The sequence below is a fragment of the Belonocnema kinseyi genome, chromosome 4 (assembly GCF_010883055.1).
Source record: "Belonocnema kinseyi isolate 2016_QV_RU_SX_M_011 chromosome 4, B_treatae_v1, whole genome shotgun sequence".
In the NCBI taxonomy this organism is placed as follows: Eukaryota; Metazoa; Arthropoda; class Insecta; order Hymenoptera; family Cynipidae; genus Belonocnema; species Belonocnema kinseyi.
The window spans coordinates 146904262-146910210 of record NC_046660.1 but is presented as its reverse complement, the minus strand read 5'-3'; the positions used below and the strand labels follow the sequence as shown (position 1 = coordinate 146910210).

The window sequence follows — 5949 nt, the reverse complement described above, 5'->3', positions numbered from 1 at the left end:
GCATCTTCTCATGTTCTTTTTTCCTCCTGTTATACTCCTCCTTCTCCATTTCCCCTCTTCTCCATTTGCTCACACACTCTTTTATTCTCTCTTTACTCTCCCTTCAATCCCACTTTCACCCTTCACACCTTTGCCTTCACTCACCCTTCTTCCTTTACACTCGATCTCCGCACTTTCTGCCTTTTCTGCATCCACTCACCCTTATTTCCTCCACCAAAGCCAAAAATACACCACTTGACAAAAAGAATTCTTTCGCGATCGGTACCGGAAACGGAAGCCGATAGTTTTCTAAGTATTTTTTCGAATTGAAACAAATAAATCAATTTTACGAAAGTTTTCTAAGTATTTCTTCGAATTGAAATTAATAAATCAGTTCCACGAGAATTTTCAAAGTATTTTTCTGAATTAAAATGAACGAATCAATTTTACGAAAATTTTCAAAGTATTTTTTCGAATTAAATTAAATCAATCAACTTTACGAATGTTTTCTTCGTATTTTTTCAAATTAAAATAAATAAATCAATTTTGCGAATGTTTTCTAAGAATTTTTTCGAATTAAAATAAACAAATCAATCTTACGTAATTTTTCTTAGTATTTTTTCGAATTAATATAAATAAATCAATTTCACGAATTTTTTCTATGTACTTTTTTGATTTAAAACAAATAAATCAATTTTACGAAAGTTTTCTAAGTATTTCTTCGAGTTAAAATAAATAAATCAGGTCCACGAAAATTTTAAAAGTATTTTTCTGAATTAAAATGGGGTTGCAATCGTTCCTACACAATTTTATTCTACACAAAATATATTGTACACAAGTTTACTTATCATATTTTTCCTACACAAAACTTTTTCTACACAAAATATTTCCTACACATAATTTAATACTGTTACATTTTTTTTCTACACCAAACTGTTTCTACACAAATTTTTTCCTACACAGAATTTAATATTGTTAAATAGTTTTATTTTTTCCTACACAAAATATTTCCTACACAGAATTTAATACTGTTATATTTCGCCTGCACAAAACTTTTTCTAGACAAAATATTTCCTACACATAATTTAATACTGCTATATTTTTCCTACACAAGAGTTTTTCTACACAAAATTTTTCCTACACAGAATTTAATATTGTTAAATAGTTTTATTTTTTCCTACACAAAATATTTCCTACACAAAAGTTAATCCTGTCATATTTTTCCTACACAAAACTGTTTCTACACAAAATTTTTCCTACACGACATTTAATACTGTTATATTTTTTGTGTACAAGATTTTTTCTACACAGATGATTTTCTACCCATAATTTTATATTGTTTGATACTATTATTTTTTCCTACACAAAATATGTATATTGTCAAGATAGTCTCTAAACATTGTACAACAAAATATTATGTGTAATATTTTTGCCGCACAAAATATATTATACATGACATTCTTCATTAATGAGTAACAAAAAAGTCCTGAATAAGTCTACTTTTAAAGTTTTTACGTATCTCACCTCTATTGGAAAAATATTAAAGTTTTGGGTTTTATACAATCTAATTGCAATAATTAAATAAAAACCGACAATTTCTGTCAAAAAAATCCTGAAAAAATTTGTTTAGTACTTTTTAAAATGTCAAATTCTTTCTAAGAACTTTCTTTCGTTTCTTACATCGTTCAGCTTAAAATAAGAATTTTTTATATTTTTTTATAGAACTCTCAATAAATAAAACCAAAACTTGTTCATTTTCGATTGGTGAAACCGTAGATTAGTCCTATTAAAATATGATTTAAATGAAAATTGGAGATATTTTGTAAAGCTTCAAATCTTCGCTATAACTTTTTCCACGTATCTGTTATCGTTTGTCGTAAAAATGGAGTAATCGATGTTTGTATAGGATTTTCTATGGATAAATCCATAATCGTTTCTCAAGGAATGCTGGTTAATGAAATCGCCCTTTCTATTGGGATCCAAACAAATCTTGCCAAATCGATGTTATCCATTCCTTTTTTCAAGAGTTATCTTGTTTACGAGCAAACAGACATATGCCATCGACAAAACTTGATTTTCGACTATAAAGGATCTAATATCGTGAAAATCCGTTGAAAAACTGAGATGTAAAGTTTTGGACGCTCCTAATATTTCCTCAGACATCAATTATGAGAATGTGAAAAATATGTTCAAAAAATATAAGAAGTACAGCGTGCTTTACGATAATGAATTATGCGCCACTTTTCATAAGGGTCACTAAATGAGGGGTGGCAGATCATAAGGATGTAAGGCACATTTTTCTAAAAGCTTTTTTTTGCATAGGAAATTCTTTGAAAATCCAATACAAATATTGTTAAAAGGATTTGTTCGAAATCGTATTTTTTATGGTAGCAATAAGAAATTAGTTGCACAAAAAGAGGTAAGGGATATTCGCTAGTTGACAGTCAGCTTTTTCGTCTTCTACAAATTCAATTTCTTCGGAAGTAAAATAAGTTTTTCCGATTAAACTTTTCTTTCTTGTATTCAGCATACCTATATCTCGGGAGCGTATGTTTTTTTTCTTTAAATGGAAAATTAAATTTGTTATTGTGATAAGCCAAATTTTAGGTGCGATAAAATTCTAACCTGAAAACCGATGTTGTTAACTTTGTGCTATATCACCTCATAATTGGTAAGTTATTTTCTGTCAAACTTTTTCCCTATCGATTAAGGAATACATCTGCTCAGAAGTAAATTTTTTATTTTCGTTGTATTGCGAATTCGATTTTACAGAATGTTTTTTTCCTCTCCTGTAAAATTGCTATTTTGTTCCTTGCCTCCTTATTATCTGCTACATTTCAAATATGTAAAAAATAGATACAAAATTACGTTTAAGGTCTTTCACGTTTAATGCACTGTTACATGGCACGCTACAATTGTTTCAGTACTTTTTGAAAGGTCCGATTAATTCTTAGAACTTTTTTTCGTTTCTCACGTCGTTCAATTCAAAATTGGAATTTTTTATTTTTTGCATAGAATTCTCGATAAATAAAACCAAAGCTTGTTCATTTTCAATAGCTAAAACCGTAAAGAAGTCCTATTAAAAAATTATTTAATTGAAAATTTGACCTAATAATTGATTAGAATTAGCAAAAATAATTGTTTACACAAATTATTGTTGTGTGTCACTATCTTTATCTATATGAAAGCCTGATAGTGGCGGTTTTTCGCAAATTTTTTCATTTCTGTCCTTTTTTCATTTAATAAGGTAATAACTAATGAAAGTTAACAAAAAAGTCGTTCAAACAGTTTAACATTGTTTATGACTCTCTTCCCTTAGATAAGTGCTAGAAAGTTGCAGTTTTTCTGAAATATTCAAATTTTCTTTTCCCTTTCAGTTAGAACAAAAAATAAATAAACATCGAATAGAAACTTATTTAAAAATTCTTTCTTTTTAATAAATATATTTTATAGTGGGGCGGGTTATCCAAATATTTTCAATTTCAACATTTCGTTTTACGATTTGCAATGAGTTTCTTGATGTAATTCGAAATATAGCTTTTACAAGTAATTTAAAGACATACAGTTTCCTCTTACTCCTAATTGTTCTATTCAGAGTTTTAGTCTCTTCTGTACGATAGCCTTTTTATGTAAGTTATTTTTTTAAACATTAGGAAAATAACGAAAAAAATTTACTTAAAAAAACAATATTATTTGAAAAATAATACTTGTTAATGTTGTCTTATTATTTACTCATAACTAACAAGGAAAAACAAATTTAAACGTTTCAGAAAACAACAACTTTCTAGCACTTATCTAAGAGAAGAGAGTTGCAAACGATGTAAAATTGTTTAAACAACTTTTTTGTTAACTTTCAATCATTATTACCTCACTAAATGAAAGAAGGACAGAATTTTAAAAATTCAAAGATGAATATAGTGATAAACAATAATGATTTGTTCAAACGATTATTTTGCTAAATATAATTAATTATTAATTCACTCCTGATAAAAATATACAAATTGTTAAAAATTTCAGAAAAAAACGGAACATTCTACCATTAATCTAAGAGACTATTATCGGAAATGATAATAAATCGTTTCAACAATTATTTTGTTAACTTGAATTAATTATTACGTCACCATGATTGAAAATTGGACTAAAAGCCAGAAATTTCAGAAAACCCCGCATCTTTTTATCATGATTTCTAAAGAATATTATTAATAATAAATTCTGTAAACAAGTGATTTTATTGATATTATAAATTATTTAACTAATTTTAATTTAAAATTGAACAAAGGTGGAATTTTAAATTAAAAACTGCAATTTTGTAGCATTATTCTATGAGAATATTATTAACAATAATACTAAATTGTTTAAACAATAACTCTTCTTAATATTAAAGAACTATCACCCTCCTCTAATTAAAAATTGCTTTACGGGGCTAATATTTGAGAAGTGATATTTAATTCGCATTCTATAGCTAATTTGTGACGAGAAATTTGCGCATCCTTCCAAAAAATGAGTGAAATGATTTTTTTTCTAGTCTGTGTCGTTTTTTCAAAAATTTAATTTTTTTCATTTTCAAAGGTATTTTTCACGATTGAAACAAAAACGACGGATCATCAAGAAATACTTTTTAAAAATATGTAGCTCAGATTGATACCAAGAGAATATGAATCTTAGTCAAGTAAATCCATTTTCCAAGAATCTGAGCCACTAATTTTTTTATTTCATTGGTAGAATAGTATTGACAAACTCATCCATCATTACCTGCTCCGCCTTTTACTATTAGCATTTACAAGGTTTATTTCACCATGTTTCCAGAAATTGCACTGCCATTATCTACTTCATCTTCCCTTATACAATATGAGTTTTACTCCGTTTCTATTTTTATCCTCGTCCTTACGAAACTAGGAACAGTGGTGTTTTTATAACTCCGGTACGGCTGTAAGCGATTCTTTAAATATTTTGAAACTGAGTTGGACTGTAATTATACCTGGCAAACAAATTTCAGATCCTACTTAAATACCAATTCTCGCCTAGGGTTTGGTTTATGAGTTGACCTGTTATTATACTACAATGTTTTACATCCGAGGGTGTTTGAAATTGAAGAGAATTTTGTTAATCTCAATCTTTTTAAGATTTCTTTTACAGAGGAGAATTGGGGTCCGGAGTTGAAATTATTTTCTGTTCTAGAATTTCGTGCCTTACCTGAGTTGAATTTATTTATCCTTCTTTCGTACCGGAGATAAATAGTTTAGCTCCGGGGGAAAAATTTTGTAAGTGTTACTGAAAGAAAAAGTTAGCCTGGGGTGCAAAGTTTATGATACATTTTTTGTGGTAAATATTAATAAATAAAAAAGGGAAACATTCACTGAAGCAATATTATTAAAAGTTCATATGTCTATCTAAAATGTTATAAAATGGTTAAATCATACTACATTTTGATAAAATTGGTTCGTTTATTGTTTTTAATTTTCTAGTGTAAAGGGACTCGGAGAAAATTTGTAGATATATAATTTAGGCGAAAAAGTTTACTAGTTACAATGTTATTTTAACATGTATCTTTTTTTCTAAAAGTTAATTTTTTTCATTTTGAATGTATTCTTATAACAAAAGCTTATTACAAATTTGTAGATCTTTTTAAATGCAAAGTTTTTTGTCATTTATGTGTTTTCGTATCTTGCATCATTTTTTCAATGATTAGGATTTTGTATTTTTAATGTTATTTTTCACGATTAAAACAAATCCTATCCATTATATCAAAACAATTTCAAAAAAGTGGACTCCGAAACTTACAAAATGCGCTCATTTTTGGAACTTTTATCTAAAATGTCTGACTAATGAATTAAATAAAAATTTTTTAAGTATCATGCTCACAGATAGACACACTTACATTCTGACACACACACACACACATTCATAAAAACCTGTTTATTGGATTCCGAGGGTCTCAACACAAGAAAATTTGACAAAAACGGGGGGGGG

At 27.8% G+C, this 5949-nt stretch overlaps 1 protein-coding gene across 2 annotated transcripts in view; it reads right to left on the bottom strand.

Moving 5' to 3' along the window:
- Positions 1–5949, bottom strand: part of LOC117172068 (ornithine aminotransferase, mitochondrial-like) — a 195072-nt gene that overhangs the window by 137915 nt on the left and 51208 nt on the right. The window lies entirely within an intron of this gene.